The sequence below is a fragment of the Halichoerus grypus genome, chromosome 8, assembly GCF_964656455.1.
Source record: "Halichoerus grypus chromosome 8, mHalGry1.hap1.1, whole genome shotgun sequence".
Classification (NCBI taxonomy): Eukaryota; Metazoa; Chordata; class Mammalia; order Carnivora; family Phocidae; genus Halichoerus; species Halichoerus grypus.
Window position 1 is genome coordinate 54,646,606 of NC_135719.1, and position 22,125 is coordinate 54,668,730.

The 22,125-nt window shown below is 36.7% G+C and overlaps 1 protein-coding gene and 1 pseudogene across 8 annotated transcripts in view; one reads left to right on the top strand and one right to left on the bottom strand.

Annotated features, from left to right (window-relative positions):
- RNF111 (ring finger protein 111) overlaps positions 1 to 22,125 on the bottom strand; it is a 118,166-nt gene that overhangs the window by 60,122 nt on the left and 35,919 nt on the right. The gene's annotated exons all lie outside the window — the stretch shown is intronic.
- LOC144382860 (large ribosomal subunit protein eL30 pseudogene) lies at positions 16,668 to 21,311 on the top strand (annotated as a pseudogene).

A 22,125-nucleotide genomic window follows, 5' to 3' on the forward strand; every position in this document is an offset into this window, starting at 1 on the left:
GAGCAGCCTTTAAAAATGAGGTAAGTTCTGTACAAACAGATACAGAAAGTACAGATAATTTTTTAAAACAGGTTGCAAATAAGTCTGTTATAATATGATCCATTTTTGTAAAACAACTTATGTTTATATATGCATGGGGAAAATATAGAAAAATATACACTTAGTTGGGGACGGAGATTGTAGGAGGGAGATTTATAGCACTGGGTTTGGAGCTTTCAACTTTTGTGTTACAATTTCTATGTGGTTTGAATTTTTTCTAAATCATTTCCCCTTTTTAAAATCAAAGTACAGGGGCGCCTGGGTGGCTCAGTTGGTTAAGCGACTGCCTTCGGCTCAGGTCATGATCCTGGAGTCCCGGGATCGAGTCCCGCATCGGGCTCCCTGCTCGGCAGGGAGTCTGCTTCTCCCTCTGACCCTCCTCCCTCTCATGCTCTCTGTCTCTCATTCTCTCTCTCTCAAATAAATAAATAAAATCTTAAAAAAAAAAAAAAAAGAAAAATTTCTTTAAAAAAATAAAAAATAAAAAAAATAAAATCAAAGTACAAGGATTTTTTAAAGAAACAAAAAATAATAAGAACAAAATATATTTTATTTTTCTACTGGACTAGGACACAACTTTGTTAATTGCAGATTACTACACAAATCAAATATATGCTAGTATGATTTTTTTTTTTTTTTTGCTAGTATGATTTTTATGGGAACCTTGACTAGGCATAAAATTCCACCTTAGTGACTAGAAATGACCACTAATCCTGGATGGCTTAATAACAAAAAAGGGTAGAAACTGACAGATGGCATCTGACTGTTGGCAAATTTGAACAGTTGTCAGATTTGACAGTTGATTATGCTTTTTAATTATTGATACCACTCTATGATTCTAGGCATGTTGTTTCTGAGATTATCTTTATGAAGAAATTTTAATACTTGGAAAGTAATAATTTATCATGAAAAGAATAGTAATTAGTATTGTTGGGTTAACCGAAAGGTGTCAGTAAGAAGAAAAAAAATAATGTACAAGGAAAACAAACCTCCACAATCTTTCATTCTTAATAAGCCTTCAAGTAATCAATCTGCCACTTTCAAAGCTTCAAATTTACAAACTACTCTTAGAGATTACTGTTACTTAAACCTACAGTTTCCAAAACTGAACTTCAAGTAGCCTCCAGGTTTCCTTGGAGATTGGAACTCAGTGAATTGAGAATTCTATCTTTTTTAAAGGGATAGAAGGCAATTTAAAGATGATTAATACTTTTGTATATGGAAATATCTGCTTTAATACACCTACTATCTTATCAAATTTTACCAGTCTGCAAGAGCTCAACGTAGAATTAAACCATACTGCTCAACAAAATCTTAAATCTTCACAGAAATACATTTAACATTTTGAACTAAATTTTGTCAATAATTTAAAATTGGGGTGCCTGGGTGGCTCAGTCAGTGGAATGCTGTCTCTTAATCTCAGCTCAGGTTTTGATCTCAGGAGCGTGAGTTCAAGCCCCATGTTGGGCTCCATGCTGAGTGTGGAGCCTACTTAAAAAAGGAAAAAAAGAAAGAAAAACATAAAATGACTTGGTCTTTCTCTTATAAGTAGTCATGTATGCTGAATGATGCTCAAGAAGGAGAAATCAAAATCAAAAATACAAAGATAAAAATCATTGTGGCTTACACAAAACTCTCTGAAGAGAACAACCTCAATGAAACAGTGAGCACATCCCTGCAAGAAGCAGGAAATATTATTTAAAGTAGGTAGAGTGGAACCAAACTATGGTGGGCTAAAAAAGATGAAAAGTTTTGACTGATATCGTGTATGCTCAGTTATTCAAATGGTTACAGAAAACTACCTTGCATGCTGGATACGTGGGCAGAGATATAAATAAGATACAGGCACCTATCCTTCAAGAAGTTCATAATTTAGCACAACAGAAAGATATAACCAAAATATAGAATGCTATAAATAATGATATAAATAAAAAGTACCCTCCATGAGAACACAAAGGAGAAAGCAACTGGTGTTTCTGGGAAAGGCTCTATAGAGAAGATGATATCCAAGTCAAACCATGAAAGATGTACAAGGTGATGGTAGGCAGAGAAAACCCTTCATTTCAAACAACGGCAAGAAATGGCAGTATCTAAATACTCTAAATGTTTGGGATGTGGATTTTTTTTATTTTGTTTTAGTGGGAGAGAATAAGCTGGAGTCTTCTTCACCAAGAAGTGAAGAATTCTATGCTTTTGCTTAACACACAATTTAGAAATATTTAATTGAGGAGGTGCTAACAAGAGCGGGCTTGAGGGAAAGTCTGACAGACTGGGGAGAAAGCTTTGCCCCAAAAAGGCACCTTTAGGGGGAGAAGGGTGAAGTGAAGGAAAAGGCAGGATATGCAAATGTGAGTCTTTTAAGACAAAGAAATAAGATAGCGAAACAGCAAAGAAGAATAAAAAGCCAATGCCAAGTCTGGGGTCTTTTTCTTTCCTTTTTTTAAGATTTTATTTATTTATTTGAGAGAGAGAGAGAGAGCATGAGAGGATGAGCGGGGAGCGTGATGCGGGGCTGGATCCTGGGACTCTAGGATCATGACCTGAGCCAAAGGCAGATGCGACACAGACAGATTGGATATCTGGAAGAAACGTTAAGTCACTGTCAGAAATGAAGTTACTTGTAAAGAGAATGCAGGGATTCAATTTTGGATATTTTGAAATAATAATAAGACAACAAGATGGGACTATGCCTATAATATCAGGTCTGGAAATACAGATTTTAGCATTATCTACTTGGAGGAAAATAAAATCACTATAGTCAATAAATTAACTACTTTCATAAAAGTGAAGTTCTGAATATAGAGAGTAAAGAGCTAAAAGAGTATGGTATGGTAGGGTATCTGCCATAAGAAAGGCAGCAAGAAAAAAAAAATTAAGAAAATAGTAACAAAGTCTGAGACAGAAGATCTGAGAAGGCAAAACCCTGGACGCTATTCTCCCTGTTGATTAATCCACTCCTGACTTCACATTTTGACTAACCAGCAAATACTCAGAAATTCACCTCAGTACTGCTCTCACCAGCTCTGTGAATCAGTATTTCCTAACTATTTTTTATATCATGATACACATAGAATATTATATATATTGGGCACTTAGGGTAGATAAGGCATCTACAAGGTGCCAGCCCTGGGACTCCAGCCATCCAGACCCTCTCTTGACGTCTTGAAGGCTGAAGGGATCAGTATCTCCACATACCTGCAACCCAATCATGGTATACCAGCTAAAGCTCTGCTTTAAATTCTTCATCCCTTTCTTCTGTAAGCACTCTTTCAAACAGTAATTCTGTAACAGTTAAACCACCTGCCTTTGCTTTTAGGTTGATGCTATGGTTTTTAAATCATCCTAACCAGTACCAAATATTTTTAACTGAAAGAAATTTTTTAACCTGAACTAAGCGAATAACTACCTGGTAATTCTTTCCTTCTTCATAGTAAAGGACTCAAATACTTATTTCCTCAAGCCCTCTCCTCCTTTTACATCCTCTCATCTTAAGCAAATTACTAACTCTGCCTCTTACTTTATAGAAGATAGAGGCTACCAAAAAAAACTCCAACATCTTACTTCCCTTTACCCAATCTCTAACTTTTCAATTTATATCAGGACCTTTACCAACTATGCCACACTGTACTGGAAAAGGTATTTTAGATTAACAGCATCCCTCCATTCAAAAAGGACTTAAACTGGCAACTTTATGCTGTTAAAGCAGCCCAACCACAAGCCACTATAATCAGTTATTACATGGATTAGCATTACTTCATATTCTTTTGTACCTGCTCTCCCTATGTGGAAGGAAAGAAGGGAGGGAGAGAGGAAAGAAGGGAGGGCAGGCCTCTTCTATCAAATCAAGAACTACATCTCCAGATTCAACAAACTTGAGCCAAAATACCATAATATGACCATGAAGCTTTCAACATTTTTTCGGAACACTGCTCAACAATCAACCTAGAGGGGCACCTGGGTGGCTCAGTCGTTAAGCGTCTGCCTTCGGCTCAGGTCATGATCCTGGGGTCCTGGGATCGAGACCCACATCGGGCTCCCTGCTTGGCGGGAAGCCTGCTTCTCCCTCTCCCACTCCCCCTGCTTGTGTTCCCTCTCTCGCTGTGTCTCTCTCTGTCAAATAAATAAATAAAATCTCTAAAAAAAAAAAAAAAAAAAAAAAAACCAACCAACCTAGAATCACAAACTGCAGAACCCTACAAAATTGCTGTTTTGGAATGAATGCTTTTTGCTGGTATCACACTTGGCTTTCAACTTTATACTCCCACCCAAGCAAATATTCACGTTAAAATAAGGTATCTTTCATAATTCAGTTACTTATAATCGTCTTGCACAAAATACTCTTCAAGTCTTATCCTACTGTTCAAATAACTCCTCTTTTCTCTTTTTTGTAAGGCAATAATAAATACTCTATTCCTTTGGAAGTCAGATTTCCAGCAACTCAACTCTCAGGAACATAGCCTACAGAAAAATAATTCTCTAAAGGATCAAAATACTTGTCAGAAAGGCCACATGCAATTCAATATTCAGAGACTATTTTATTTTACATATAATTCTATAAGCTTAGTTGTCTGGATACCAAGTATAACAGAAAGAATATTAGTGGCAGCACCTAAAAACAGATAAGAGACAGAAGAACTAAGGCGTTTGTCCCAATAGCTAAAAAAAATTCAGTTTGCTGAGATTAAATAATTTTATGTGAACAATTTCTGAGGACAACACTGTAATATAGCACAGAATAAAAGCTGATGTTCAGAATCATAATTCTGAGCCATCCAGAAAGCAGACTGTTCTCAGTAAAATAAACACGTACATGTTTTAGGCATATTTACAACAATATGGTTAATAAGTTTTTAGTTGCTTAACAGGAAACATGCCAACTGTGACTAACAATATTATCTCAGTTTTTATTGAAAATATACAAAAGATGAAAATTTTGATAGTACAAAAAAACTGCATATAAATTCATAAAAGTAGTAAAAGAATAAAATTTTAAAATACACAAAATACTTGCAAAATATGAAACTATATTCATAACATGCAGTGTTTCCTCAAACTGATAAGGAAAATATAGGTGACTTCTCTATCTTATCTATAATGTTTTATTTATTTTTATTCTTTAAAGTTTATAAAACAAAATAACCAAATTTTTTAAAAAATAGACATTCAGGTTTGTTATTTACAACCTTTGGTCCCTAGTGGTTACTGATCCTAAAATCTGAAGCTAAACATAAGTAGGAGGATAAGGCTGAACTACAGATTTTTAAAGGATAAGAAAGTAGGAAGTTCAGAAAACTTGTGAATATCCCTGGCTCTTTATTTCGCCATTGTGACAAGGACAAACTCCCGCTGTTTGAATTAAAACCTTTCATAGAGCTGCAGTTGCTATTTCATATCTGATTTTGCAAGAGAATTCAGCAATAAACCCAGGTCCATTCACTTTCTAAAACGTTTAATCAAGTTTCAAGGCAGAAATACATTTAAAAGCTCCAATTTCCATTACTTGGAACCAAACTCCAGCCAAAGCAACTGGATAAAGGTTCCAATCTCCCTCATCTTTTTACCTGCCCTGACAGTCTACAAATCATTTGTAAGTGACTTCTATGATTAAGAAGAAAAAAGAAAAGCCAGCATTATGGGAAAGAGACGTAAGGCTGGAATAATAGTAGTTATGGCAAAATAATACTAATATTATTGATGATGATACAAGTGTGATTGATGATGGTGATGATGATGATGATGGAAATTTTTGTTAGCCTAAGTTCTCAAATACAGCTGCTGTTTGTCCATGGCAGGTTTCCTGACATCCAAAAAAGAGTTCGTTTTGGGGGGCTTAAAATAAAACAAGAATCTAAGGACTTTTCCCTACTTGCCTGCCCCTAAAACAAGCATACATTCCTCCTAAAGCTTTTTTTTTAAAAGATTTTATTTATTTGACAGAGAGAGACACAGCAAGAGAGGGAACACAAGCAGGGGGAGTAGGAGAGGGAGAAGCAGGCTTCCTGCCGAGCAGGGAGCCCAATGTGCGGCTCGATCCCAGGACCCCGAGATCATGACCTGAGCTGAAGGCAGACGTTTAACTGACTGAGCCACCCAGACGCCCCTCTTTCTTTCTTTTTTTTAAGTAGGCTCCATGCCCAGCACGGAGCCCAACACAGGGCTTGAACTCATGACCCTGAGGTCAAGACCTGGGCTGAGATCAAGAGTCAGATGCTTAGCTGACTGAGCCACCCAGGCATCCCCTTTAAAGCTTTCTAACTTGGGGCAAGGAAGATATAAGATGAGCCTGGAGCAGAAAGTGCCAGAAAGTAAAGAAAACATACACACACACACACACACACACACACACACACACACACACAGACAGAGGCACGTCAAAGAGACACCAGAGCCAACCTGAAAGAGTTCCCAATGGCTAAAAATAGAACTGTAGCAACAAGTTAATAAATTAGTAACTGGATTCTATCCCCAGAGTATATAAAATAAATTCCATTAATCCATACTGACATAAATGACTAAATAAATAAGCAGGAGCAAAGAGACAAACCTTCCTCATAGAAGAATTCCAAATGAGTTGTGTAGATGCATCCCTTCCAGGAGGTAGAGCTTAACAACTCATCTCCCTTTCGTGACTTACTTCCAAAGAAAGGATTAAGAAGGAAAGGAGAGTAACTTTAAGGTGGAGCAAACAGTACTTTAGCCAGATGATCAAGGTTAATATTGTAACTCATGTTGCTAATGGGTACTTTACCTCTGTGGGACCCTTCCCGATAACCCACAACCCCAGTCAAACCAGTGAGAAAAACATCAGGCAAACTCAAATTGAGGGACATTCCACAAAATATCTGATGAACAATCCTCAAAACTGTTAAGATCATAGAAACAATGAAAAACTGAGAAACTGAAACCACAGGAGATTACATTCAAATAACATCTGGAGTTCAGTTAATAGTAATATACCAATGTTGGTTTCTTAGTTGCGACGGGACATAGGATAGGTAAGATGTTAACGACAGAGGAAACTGGGGCACCTGGGTGGCTCAGTCGGTTAAGCGTCTGCCTTCGGCTCAGGTCATGATCCCATGGTCCTGGGATCAAGCCCCACATCGGCTCCCTGCTCTGTGGGAAGCCTGCTTCTCCTTCTCCCACTCCCCATGCCTGTGTTCCCTCTCTCGCTGTGTCTGTCTCTGTCAAATAAATAAATAAAATCTTAAAAAAAAACAACAACAACAGAGGAAACTGGGTGAAGGGTACATATGAATTCTATGTATTATCTTTGCAACTTGTTTTTCTTTTCTTTTTTTTTAGAAGTGGGGAGGGGCAGAGGGCGAGGGAGAGGATCTTAAGCAGGCTCCATGCTCAGTGTGGAGCCTGACATGGAGCCCGATGAGGGGTTCTATCTCACAACCCTGAGATCATGATCTGAGCTGAAATCAAGAGTCAGCTGCTTAACCGACTGAACCACCCAGGCGCCCATCTTTGCAACTTCTCTGTAAATGTAAAACTACTATAAAATAAAAGTGGTTTTTTTTTTTTTAAGGTAAGGGCATTATATGCAAATTTCTCCCAAGGAAATCCCTAAAAAGGGAGGAGACAGATGAGTGATGACGGAGCTTATCCTGCTCTCCAACGTCACCAGCCCCTCACTACTGCCAATATCTCCAAAAATCTTACACGGGACTACTAGGGGAGAGGGAAATCTAAAGCTGGAGCTACCATAGAAAAAGAAAAAGCTTAAAAAACTATCTGGTCGCTCAAATGGGATAGCAAGGCATGTATCTCTGTATACACTGGGAAATTATGTATAATTCATGGAATTTCTATAGAGAAATTACTGAATCCTTTCCAAATAACCACTGGGAATTTGGCAAATAAACATGTATTTCTTGGGCTAAAATGTTCAATAATCATGCATTCATAGCCAGTATGTACACAAAGCACACATGTGCCCAGGAGTGTGTGTATGTGTGTATTTTATTCATTTTTTGTGACATAAAGTAAAGAAAACCTATTATTAAATGAGTACAGCTAGGCAGTACACTTCAAAGCACTAAAAGTTACAGGATCTTAATCATTAAATAGTACAATTATCTAAGTGGGAATTAAGACAAAATATTAAAATTAAGCCACATGTTCTTATCCAAGCTAGGAAATCTTTGGTTCCAACTCTGACGATCTTGGTTTGGTATTGGCCCATAAGAAAACACTTTCAGCTGGAACATATGCAAGATCAAAGTATCCATGTGTTAGGGACCTAAGTGTGCCCCCCTCCACAAAATTCGTATGTTGAAATACTAACCCCTAGCACCTCGAATATGAGTATAAACAGGGCCTTTAAAGAAGCAATTAAGGTTAAACGAGGTCATATGGTGGGCTCTATCCAATCTGACTGGTATCCTTTCTAAGAAGAGGAAATCTGGAGACACACAGACACAGAGAAAAGACCATGTGAGGATACAGCAGGAAGGTGGGCAGTCATCTGCAAACCAAGAAGAGAGGCTTCAGGAGAAACCAAACCTGACTATACCTGTTCTTAGACTTCTAGTCTACAGAACTGTGAGAAAAAAGTTCATTGTTGTTTAAGCCACCTGGTCTGAAGTATTTTGTTACAGCAGCTCTAGCAAACTAATACACCATGCAATAAACATTTCCTGAATATCTTAAATATGCCAGACTATCCCAAATATTGTAAATACAAGATGAATAAGACATAAAGTGTCCTTAGAGTCTAGCAGTCAGGGAAGCATATCAATAGGTAATTAAAATACAGTAAGTGTTATAATAGAGGTGTGCACTGAAACAAACTGTAGTAGAGCCTAATTCAGTTCTGAAGGGGAGAGAGGACCGGGGAAGGTTTTCCCAGGAAGAACAAAAGGAAAAAGAGTGAAATGGGAAGAAATGAGACTTGGTCACCCTATTTTCCACGGCAGAGGATCTCTGAATGAGTCACATATTTAATGATGAAGTACAGATACAAATGCACAAAACCAGTTATCTGAAAGACTGAAAGACAACATATGATCTTCTGATAGAGGACACAAAATCTTCAAAGATGCCACTCGACTTCAAAGAACTATTTGTCTAGAATTATTGGTAGGAAGAAAAAGAAGAAATGAGTTCTTAGGATACTTTTCAGTATATGAAAGACAAAACAAAGTTCCAAAGAATTACCAAATTTCCCCCAGAGTTTGTTTCAATTTAATAATAGAGGGAGCAATGAGGAATCTACAATAACTAAAACTCTATGTTCTCCCATAATCTTCAACATTAAGGTCCTTCCCTCTCGCATGAGGTAGCACAGTCTCAACTTCATTAACCTTCAGTACTAAGAGAAGAATTATAAGCTATAATATACTTGAAAGCTAAAATGGAATAAAGATCAATCCCAAAACTTGACTAGAAATGTATCAATAATCAGCAATATAAAATGAGGTGTATAATTAAAAATTAGCCTACAAAATGCATTCCAAACTCTGTTTTTAGCCATGGTTTCACATGAAGGCATAAATGGAATATTCACCACATCCCCAAATGACACAAAGCTGAAAAGAGATCACATATACATTGAATGACAAAATCAAGACCTGAAAAATAAAAGCTTAGGATAATTAGCAAAATGTTAAAAACTAACACTTTAATAAATATAAAATACTACAACTAGAGTTAGCTTATATACAGATAAAGACATAGGGGAGGGGCGCCTGGGTGGTTCAGTCGGTTAAGCGTCTGCCTTTGGCTCAGGTCATGATCCCAGGGTCCTGGGATCAAGCCCTGCATTGGGCTCCATGCTCAGCCAGCAATCTCTCTCTCTCAAATAAATAAAATCTTAAAAAAAAAAAAAAAAAAGACACAGGGGAGACACTTTTTTGTTGTTTTTCTCTGAATAATTTGCCTAAAGTCAATAACTGGGTAATATTCAGAGACATTCGGTCACAAATGCTCCAAGTTCTTTGTCGAGTTCCATAAAAAGAGTAAATGATACAACCATCTTTTTTCAGACTCATATATCAAAATTTTCTGGTCTGAATTTATCAAATTTTAAAGACTTTTTTCAGAAATCATCACTGTCCAGTCACTTTATAAAAGTAGAATGGAATAAAGCGAGTTCTACTAGCATCTTCTCTCACAGAGATAACCTCACAATTATTCTCTAGCTATAACCTCAAAATTTGAACGAAGAAATCCTCCCAAAACTAATAACATATAAAGTAAAATGTACGACAGGGGCGCCTGGGTGGCTCAGTCATTAAGCGTCTGCCTTTGGCTCAGGTCATGATTCCAGGGTCCTGGGATCAAGCTCCGCATCGGGCTCCCTGCTCGGCAGGAAGCCTGCTTCTCCCACTCCCCACTCCTTGTGTTCCCTCTCTCGCTGAGTCTCTGTCAAATAAAGAAATAAAATCTTAAAAAAAAAAAAAGTAAAATGTACGACAATAACACAAAGCACAGGAGTGGAGCAAAGAGATGTAGGATGTTGGGTGTTTCTTCTATCATATGTCAAATAGTCTATTTTTTAAAATTTATTTATTTATTTATATAGAGAGAAAACACAAGTAGTGGGGAAGGGGCAGAGGGAGAGGGAGAGTGAGAATCTCAAGCAGGCTCCACACTCAGCATGGAGCCCAATGCAGGGCTCAATCTCACAACCCCAAGATCATGACCCGAGCTGAAATCAAGAGTCGGATGCTTAACTTACTGAGCCACCCAGGCACCCCTGAAATAGTCTATTATTCCTTGAAGACAGACAGTGAAAAGTTAAAGATGCATAGCGTAAACCCTAGAGCAACCATAAAAGATAAAAAATAAAATATAGCTAATAAACCAACAGTGGAAATAAAATGTAATACAAAAAAAATTTTTTTAAACCCAAAAAACTAAAAAACTAAAGCCCAAAGGAAACATGAGTAGGAAAATAAAGGGACAGAGAACAGATGGGACAAATAGAAAACACAGAGCAAGATGACAGATTAAAACACAACTGTAACAAAACAGGGTGCTACTGGCATAAGGATAGACTGGAGAGTCCAGAAATAGATTCAAACATATCATCAAGTAATTTTCAATAAGAGTGCCAAGATAATAGGAAAGGAATAGTAACAAATGGTGGTGGAACAACTGGTGAACCATGTGGGAAAAATTTAACCTCTACACCACTCATCAGACAAAAAAATTAACTCAAAATGGATCAGAGACTTAGACCTAAAAGCTAAACCTTAAATTTCTAAAAGAAACATAGCAGAAACTGTATGTAATCATACCATGGGCAAAGGGCTCGTAGAACACAAATAGTACTACCTATTTTTTAAAATGTATTTATTTAAGTAATCTCTACACCCAACGTGGGGCTTGAAATTATGACCCCAAGATCAAGAGTCACATGCTCTACCAACAGAGCCAAGCCAGAGGGTAGCCCCTAGCACTACCCATTTTTTATAAATGGATAAACTAGACTTTACCAAAATGAAAATCTGCTCTTCACAGATGCCACTAAGAGAACAAAAAGGCAATGGGGTGCCTGGGTGGCTCAGACGGTTAAGTGTCTGCTTTCAGCTCCAGTTATGATCTCTGGGTCCTGGGATCAAGGCTCATGTCAGGCTCCCAGCTCAGCAGGGAGTCTGCTTCTCCCTCTCCCTCTGCCGCTCCCCCTGCTTGTGCTGTCTCTCTCTCTCTCTCTCAAATGAATAAATAAAATCTTTTAAAAAAAGAAGAAAACAAAAGGCAAGGTAGCAAACTAAATACAAAGAAAACTGCATTTATGTGTAATTTATATGTATATATAAACACATATATAAATTGAATCCAGTATATATGCAAAACTCTTCCATTTTAATAAGACAATTCCACACAAAAAAATAGACAAATGATTTTTAACATTTCTCAAAACACATACACATGGCCAATGAGTTATGTGAAAAAATGCTGTGTATCTCTAGTAATCAGGGAAATGCAAATTAAAACCACAATGAGATACAACTGCACACCCAATAAAAGGCTAAAACTCTTAGACCAAAACCACCATACGTTAACAAGGATGTGGCACAACTGGAACTCTACACAGAGCTCTCTGGTAGCTTAAGTCATATATACATCTAACCTATGATCCAGTAATTTCACATCTAGGTTTGAAAACACAGGTATACAAAAAATTTGTATGTGAATGTTCATAGCTTTACTCATAATAACCAACAATTTGGGAAAAACAAATCTCCAACAAGTGAATAAACAAATTATGATATATAAAAAAAAATTACAATTTTTAAATACAATAGGATACCAAACAGCAGCAGCAAAACAACAAAGAAGGAACTACTGATACAAGTAACATTATGGGTACAAAAAAAACATCCTGCTGAGGGAAAAAAATCAGACATGAAGTATATGATTCCAGATACAGGAAGTCCCAGAACAGGCAAACCTAATAATCTAAGGTGAAAACAACTTAAAATTAGTGTTCTACAAAGAATCAAAGGACAGGAGAGACTACTGAATACGAGGTACACGAGCAAGGTACACAACCGAACTTTCTGAAGTGTTGGTTAATGTTCTATTTCTTCATAAAGATTTGGGTTACACAAACATACATTTGGCAGAACTTCACAACAAATGGTACACTTAAGATTTGTGCACTTCACTATATGTAAATTTTACTTTAAAAACAAAGGACTGTAGGAGCGCCTGGGTGGCTCTGTTGGTTAAGTGTCCGATTCTGGATTTCGGCTTGGGTCATGATCTCAGGGTGGTGAGATCAAGCCCCGAGTCAGGCTCCATGCCCAGCATGCTTAGGATTCTCTCCCTCTCCTTCCGCCCCCCTCCCCCAGCTTGAGCATGCATGGAAAAGAAAAAAAAGTAAAAACAAAGAACTGTAAACAAATATTCAACTCTAGTTAATGATACGGAAGCTGATTTTGTTTGGGAAAAAATGCACTGATACCTGCAACTTACTTTAAGAACACAATACAAACCAAACAGCGGCAAGCTTGACTGAAGGATAGTTAGAGGAATGAATAGATGGACAGGTGATAAAGCAAAAACAGCAAATTGTTAATTGTGGAATGTAGGTGAGGGGGAAATGTTTGTTCACTGTACAATTCTTTCAATTTTCATGTTTGAAAATGTTCACAAAAAATGCTAGGGGGGGGGCACCTGGGTGGCTCAGTCGGTTAAGCGTCTGCCTTCGGCTCAGGTCATGATCCCAGGGTCCTGGGATCGAGCCCTGCATCGGGCTCCCTGCTCAGCGGGAAGCCTGCTTCTCCCTCTCCCACTCCCCCTGCTTGTGTTCCCTTGCTCGCTGTCTCTCTGTCAAATAAATAAAATCTTTAAAAAAAAAAAATGCTAGAGGGAAAATGTGATGAGCAAAAGAAGCCAAATACAAAAAAGTAACACTATACAATTGTGTTTATATGAAGTTCTAGAACAAACTAATCCATAATGTCAAAAATCAGATCACTGGTTGCCTATGGCAAGAGAGAGGGGTGAATGATGACAAAGGAGCAAGAAAAAACTTTCTAGGGTGATGGAATGTTTTATGTCCTGATTGGGGTGTTGGTTACATGGAGATATACATTTGCCAAAACTCACTGAATTGTACAGTAAAAATATGTGCCTTATATTGTATATAAGTTATAGCTCAATTAAACTGATTTTTACAGTATGTTCCCTATTGAAAATAGTAATACACAGAGAAATTAAGTCCCCCCGATCACACCATCCAAATAAAATATCACTATCCTTCTTTCTCTTCTGTCAAAGGCTATGCCCAACAGAGATAAAAATATACCTTATTGTCTCTTCCTTAAAGGCAATACAGAAATACTGGTTAAATTCTTACTTCAGGGCCATAGAAACTCTTTACTCCAATCCTACTAACCTCTCAAATGGGACATCTCCTGAAGTTTGGAATTCCCTTCTCAGGGGACTCAAACCTCCTGACATAATCCCTTCAACTCCATTACTGCTGTGAGTCTCTAGCAAGTTACTAACCATTCTATGCCTAAATCTCATCTGAAAAATGGAAATATTTACCTTAAAGGGTTAAGTGTTTAAACAAAATAATGTAGGCACATGCTGGCTTTTATTATTGTTTTTGAAGTCAAAGAGTCAACCACCTTTTAGAAATCATCCTGGCAAAAAAAAAAAGTCCACAAGCTTCCCCTCTGTTTTCTTTCCTTTTTTGGGGGGGGCAGGGGGTTGACCTTCAATTCTTTTAGGTACACCTACCTCAAGCTAGTCTATCTTATTCGAATGAACCTCAAATTCCTCTTGAAGATCAGATCAAAACCCTGAACTGTTAAAGCACCCAAAGCAAAGGGTGGAGTAACAAAATAAATATAAATAAAACAAAAAATTTTGTTAGATTAGGAAAGATAGCAACTGCCCTGAGAATGTAGGATCTAATGCGGTGAGCAAAACTACCCAAGGAAACAATTTCTCCTTGGATGCCGTCCAACAAGTTTATTTAAATGAAAGTTGTTTTTGCTCTTCCTATGTGATTTAGGGTCAAAATGTGTAACCTGGAGAATATTAATTAAAGAGTATGTTCTAGGGGTGCCTGGGTGGCTCAGTCGTTAAGCGTCTGCCTCCGGCTCAGGTCATGATCCCAGGGTCCTGGGATCGAGTCCCGTGTCAGGCTCCCTGCTCTCCCACTCCCCCTGCTTGTGTTCCTGCTCTCGCTATCTCTCTCTCTCTCTCTCTGTCAAATAAATAAATAAAATCTTTAAAAAAAAAAAAAGTAAATTCTAAAGAATAAGAGTCATACAAGAAAAAAACAGGCAGATACTGGCACTTTCAATGATTGAAGAAGGTAAAGGCTTACTGAAAACTGGATTAGGGAAAATACCTCTGGGTAGAGAGCACACCCACAATGTGAATTCAACAATGTGAAGACAAGAAAAAAATAATTTAAACCATGTAGATTATGCTTGCAATTCTGCTCAATAATTATATACCCAGAATGAACAGAGAAAGATAAAATTTTACTATTCTCTAGTTGGTCTCACTTCCCATGTGCCTCTCATGATATGAACATCTTGCTGTGCTGTCAGATTCTAATGTTTAGAGCTATTTATTTTTCCCACAACATGGACCATAAACACAGCCTACGACTTCATCTGGTGTTTAACAATGAAACATGATTCATTCCAATACTAAAGGAAAAACAGGATATGTTGAACTTTGAGAGACTGTACGTCTATATTTTATATTTTATGGGCAACTTTAGGGATTTCCAAAGTTATTTTGACTAAATGACATTTTTGTCTTCTTTGGATCTGTATATTCTGACGGCAAAGTGAAAATCCTTGTGGCAAGAAACAAAAATAGTAAGCTATTAGACAATTGAGGATACCGGTCTAGAAAAACCAAGGATTTATTATCCTCTATGCTAACATCAGCCACTTTATTCAACAAACCCTTTTTGGTTTTTTTACTACTAGTGACTGCTCAAGGTGATAATTAAGAAGATAGTTAAGATGCTACTCTAGCCCAAAGAATTTCATATTTTGGATAAACACAGTAATCCTAACCCTAATGTGAATTCCCATACATGTAAAGCTAGCCTACACACATTTACTTATATACTTTCTGGGCAATCTTTAGAATTTTGGTTTCAGTATACATAGACTGTGAGTTCTTCCTGAAGGGGATAATCAGAAAAAGAGGCAACTGAGGATTAACAAAATGACAGGAGAGAAAAGAAAAATATTTTAAATTGAAGCCTGTTCAAGATAAAGGAAAATGACTGAAATTAAGTCCAGGCCTTAGAACTGCCATCCAGAACTGCTATCTGTGAGGAAAACTATTCATTTACAGGGAATAAAATGGGGAAATCCAAGAATCTATCACCTCCATGATGGCAAACAGGGTCAACACAAGTTAGGTTCTCCAAATTTTTTCTATCCCAAGCATCTGGGATCAGATCAGAATCTGGAAATGTCACCCAGGTAATAGAAATTTTATAGTCACTTATTAATATTTTAGAAAATACAATATCAGGGTGCCTGGGTGGCTCAGTCGTTAAACGTCCGCCGTCAGCTCAGGTCATGATCCCAAGGTCCTGGGATCGAGCCCTGCATCCGGCTCCCTGCTTGCCGGGAAGCCTGCTTCTCCCTCTCCCACTCCCCCTGCTTGTGTTCCTGCTCTCGCTGTCTCTCTGTCAAATAAATAAGTAAAATCTTAAAAAAAAAAAAAAAAAGAAGATACAATATCACTGATAATAAATACATTAGCTACCATTTATGCAGTTATTGTTTTCATTCAACAAATATTTATTGAGAGCCTATTATAATGTGGGCACTGTAGTAGGCACTGGGATTAGCCATGAACAGGATATAGAAAGTCTTTGTTCTCATGAAAATTACATGCAAATGAGAACAAACAAGGCACAAATAGACAGTCAAGCTAATTTTAGGAAAAAAATTGTGCTATTACGGAAATAAAACAAATAGTAAAAGACAACCATCAACAGGCTCCTAAGAAGCTGAAGACCTGAACCATGAGAAGAACAAGCCACCAGTCAGCCACGCCACACAGTGCTAGAGGAAGAGCCTTTCTAGCAGAGGAAACAGTAAAGAAAGACCGTGTGGCAGGAAGAGGCCTAACATGAACAAACAACAGAAAGGCAGTGAGAGGAAAGGGAGATGGCACACAAAGGGATCAGAAATGGTCAAGGGCCAGATCAGGTATGCCTGTAAGGAACTATGTGCCATGTTTTTATTCCATTTTATCCTCACTAAAAACTATTATCTCCAAGGAACTAAGAATTATAAAAGTTAGGCAACTTGCCTAAGGTCTGACAGATAAACATCTGGATCTTAATTCTTATATAAGTTGCTGGTTTGGGTCTCTCTCATTTTTAAAATAAATGTATAGTTATGTGGGCTTTCATATGTTCACTCACCACTTCAGTTCCCATGACATTATTTTCATATAAGATTATGATGTAATTCAACTACAATTTCTTCTATTTACCATGGAGATTTTTGGAATTTAGCCTCCACAGGGGGAGAATGCTAAAGGTCTACTAAAATGGAAATAACTGCTATAAGGTAAGAGAAGGACCAAATACTATGGAAAAACAGAAGGGAGAGCCATTGATTCTAGAGGAGAAACTTCACAGAAGTTTAAGAGCTGGTCCTTAAAAGTAAGATTTCCTCAATTGGAGAATAAGGATAAAAGCACATCAGAGGAATAGCAGACAGGAAGGTGGTTATGAAAATAGATGATTTGTTTATTTTAAACAATCAAAATTCTCTATATTCTCCCAGTTATATATAGGTAAAGCGGTCTGTGTCTGACCTATTCCTCCCCTTTTCATTTTATTATTATTAAAAAAAATTTTTTTAAGTATAGTTGACACAATGTAACATTAGTTTCAGGTGTACAACATAGTGATTTAATCTCTCTACATGTTATGCTCACCACAAGTGAAGCTACCATCTGCCACCATACAATGCTATTACAGTATCACGGACTACGTTCCCTATGCTGTACCTTTTATTCCTGTAACTCATTCATTCCATAACTGGAAGCCTGTATCTCCCACTCCCCTTCACCCATTTTGTCCCTCCCCCCCACCTGGCAACCATCAATTTATAGGTCTGATTCTGCTTTTTGTTTATGTGTTTCTTTTGGTTTTTAGATTCCACGTATAAGTGAGATCATATGGTATCTGTCTTTCATGACTTATTTCAATTAGCATAATATCCTCTAGATCCATCCATGTTGTTGCAAGTGGCAGGCTCTCATTCTTTTTTACAGCTGCATAATATTCCATAAAATGGCCAGTTTTATCTCATACTACTTAGAGTTCTTTAAAGAAATGTGATTTCACAGAAAATACAATCAAATCCATGATAATAGTCATTCTGTAGATGTAATACAAATATTACATGACATGATTTTCTTCACCTAATGACTACTTTGTATTAAAAAAACAGAGTTGTCAAAGCAGACTTAGACTTTATAAAGTAAACCTACTTTCAAACCTATTTACATGTGTATTTTTTCACATATTTAAACATGACTTTGGGGCACCTGCATAGCTCAGTCAGTTAAGCACCCAACTCTTGATTTCAGCTCAAGTCATGATCAAGGTCCTGAGATCAAGCCCTGTGTCAGGCTCCACACTAGGCTTGGAGCCTGCTTAGGATTCTCTCTCCCTTTCTTCTGCCCTCCCCACTCCCCCGCAGAGGCGCTCATTTGCGAGTACTCTCTCTCTCTTAAAAAAAAAAAAAAGAGAATATTTTAAAATAAACAAACAAACATGATTTTACCACTAAAAGTTGGAAAGAGAGCCCATTTTTGTATCAATAATGTAACTTGCTCCTGGTATTTATGAAAAGCAAAAGTTCATGTTTTGTTTAAGCATGGTAAATTACACAAATAACTTTATCTCGTATTTCCTTGCAATTCCCACTAAATGAAAAAAACTTTCAATTCTCTCTCTCTCTCACACACACACACACACACACAGAGGATCTAATAGCAAAAAAGATATAGCAACAGAATCTTATCATCTGACTGACAGCAACTCCAAAAAGAAAACAGGAAAAAAAAATGACTAAGAAGTCATGAAAGCTAATACAAGAATATTTCTTAAAACTGAAGGACCTAAGCCCTTGCTACCTCTGTCCTCAGAGATCACCATTCTGCTCATCCACTCCCCTCCAGTCACAACAGCTTCTTGGCTTTTCCTTGAGCAGGCCAAGTATGCTATTACTATTTAATCTGCCCAGAATGCTTGTCCCCCAGATAGCCACAAGGATCTCTCACTTGCTTCCTTTCTGTCTGTGCTCAAATGTTTCTTGTCCTGGAGACCATCCCTAATCACCTTATATTTAAAGAGCTAACCCCATGCCCTATCTTCTCTTTCCAGCTCAGTTATTTCCATAATCACCATTTGTAAAATTTAAAATTTCCCAATAGAGCCTAGTCTGTTTTCATCATTACCATGTGCCCCAAAGCTGAGAACTCATAGTTAGTATTCAATAAATATATGCTGAATTATTAAAGTAATCTAAAATTGTGACACAACTATATCAGGAGAAAGGGTGAAAAAAGAAGTGTGGACTCCTTTTCCATAAGAGGTCAAAAGATAATGCAAAAGATAACCGTACAGCAATCCTCAAACTTTTTGATTTGTGAGCCCCTTATCCTCTTAAAACTAAGTGAGAACCCCCAAAAGCTTTAAATATGTAGGTTATATTAATACAAGAAAATAAAACTGATAAATGCTTAAAGATTTTTTAAAAACAGCAATAGTAAACCCATTACATGCTAATATTAAGTAACATTTATGAATATATTTTTTCAAAAAAGTTAATAAAAATGACACTATTACACATTTTTGCTAATCTCTTTAATGTCTGTCTTAACAGAAGAAACATGGATTTACTGAAGCTAATAAGAAATCCAACTTCACACAAATACGTAGTTAAAAAAGGGAAGTGTCTTTAATAATTTATTCAGATAGTGCGTGTGTTATTCTTTGATATTAACCCAAACTTAATAAATGTAATTTTGTAAAGATTACTTGCAATGTTGAATCTGATACCTTATCTATGAAACTTCATACCATTTCATTAAGAATCTATTGATCTATCTTACCCTTAAGTAGATCTTTCACATACAGCATGATTTTGTAATATCATGCATTGGTCATATGAAAAAAGTTGGTCCACGAAGTTATGCGTATCTTCCAAACACTGACACATTTAATTATACAACAGCCAAAAAAAAAAAAAAAAATCACATTTGTTAATATCCCCATCAATTTCATCAAAAAGGTCCTGAGAAGCTGCCAAGCTCATAGTGGCAGATATGTTTTCCAAAATTCTAATTTTTGCTTGAAAGCCTTAATTTTATCTTGGCAATAATTTCTATCAGTTGTTTTCCCTAAAGTGACAGGCTCACTTCATTTATTTTTGAGAAAATACATACAAATAACTACAGCTTGTCATTCTTTCAAGTAAAAAAATGGTTTCATTAAAAAAATAAAAAGCAACTAAGTTTGCTAGTTCAGCCTGCAACTCAATCACACAAGTATTTTTCTTCAAGACAAGAATAATTTGGGATGGGGCAGAAGTGCCTTATAACATTCTTCTCATTTTATCACATGGAATATTAAAAAGACATGTACTCAAGATCAAGATTAGTAAAATTAACAGATTTTACTGCTTTGTAAAGGATATTCTTAAATGAAACTCGTTTTGTAAATGTGTAGTAATGAAAAATATGATGACTATTAGTACAGTTTTAGCCACTGTCTTAATATGGATTGCAGGGCCAGCAATTTTGCCCATCACTGTGTTTGCTATCAATGCAAATATCAACATAGTTAAGTAGTGAAGAACTTAGTATTACTATCAAACAGTTTCAACCCGGCTGACCTTCTGAAGACCCCCTCAAGAGTCCAGAGACCACACTCTGAGAACTGCTGCTCTGGATACATGTAAAATACTAAGAGAAGATATATCTCCAGGGAAAAGAACTGGGCAATAGGAAGACAGGGATGGCAAGAAAACTTATTTTTTCCCTGTACACCCTTCATACCTTGTGAATTTGGTTCCCTTTGTATTGCTTTTATCTTTAAAAATTAAATATTAAAAAAAAACTGACATCAAAAGTAGCTAAGCAGACACATAAGCATACTATTTAGAAATATGAAAGTAAATACCAGGAAAAAAAAAATTTAAGAGCTGAAAGTGTTTCCACTTAGGAACTGGAAATAGGGGATTAGGAGGAATAGCATAGACTGTTGTTTTTCATTATAAGCCTTTGTGGAACTGATTTTAAAAACCACGTACATATTAATTGTTTCAAAAATTAACTGGTTAAATACCATTCAAAATATTGTCTGGGACCTTGGTGGCTGCTCTTGGTTGGGGCCATCCTGCACCTAAGGCAGGAAGATGGTGGCATCAAGGAAGACAAAAGTCTCTGGAGTCGATCAACTCTAGACTCCAACTCATTACGAAAAGTGTAAAGTACATGCTGGAGTACAAGCGGACTCTGAAAATGATCAGATATAGCAAAACAAAACTGGTTATCCTCACCAACTGCCCAGCCCTGAGGGAATCTAAAATAGAATACTATGCCATGTTGGCCAAAATTGGTGTGCATCACTACAGTGTCAATAATACTGAACTGGGTACAGCATGAGGAAAATACTACAGAGAATGCACACTGGCTATCATTGATCCAGGGTGACTGAAATCATTAGAAGCATGCCAGAATAGACTGGTAAAAAGCAAATCACACAAAACCTGCCAGAGCTTGTTTAAAAAAAAAAAAAACAAACAAAAATATTCTATGGAAAAATACTTACAAGTGAGGTTTAAAAGATAAATAAATAAAGTAAATATCCATGCTGCACTGGGTGAGAGAATGGCTGTGAAACATACCAAGTTGTAAAAGTAACTTTCTGGAATAATGTGCTTGTGAGTTTCTACTCATATATGAAATATTATTCTATGTCATAATAAAAAATTTCATTTAAAAAGTTAGTTTTTTTAAAAAGCAACAATTTCCTCCAGACCAAAAAGTCTGATGACTCGGTTAAAAACAATTAAGTATGTAAACCTTACATCATTTTTAACAGTTAAGTGGTTAAACCTTCTACATACACAATGTAACACAAAGTAAAATAACATCTTATTTTTTTCTATTTCATTTGATCATAATTAAGATCAAATCAGAACTTATTTGAAAAAAATAGAATAAAACAGTTGTTTTATGGTTAATATAACAAATTGCTACATTTTATGTAGTTACTTTACAAATAAAATCTCCACAGAAATATAAACCCACTATCAAAATCTAATTTAAGTTTCTCAGATGTCCTGATCCAGGAAATAAGACATTATTTCTATATATAAACAGATAACTCAAAAGCAAATTGGACTCCCCACCAAAAGGAACCAGGCCTCCTTAGAGAATAGCTGATTCCAAGACTGAAATAGGAAAGATATAACATGAGTGGGAACATCTTGCTGTGCCAGAAAGGAAATAGTCATAAAAAATTATGTATGTCAAAAAGACACAGGAGCCATGGTGGAAAGGCTCCCACCGGACAAATGTGGGACAATTTGAGCATTA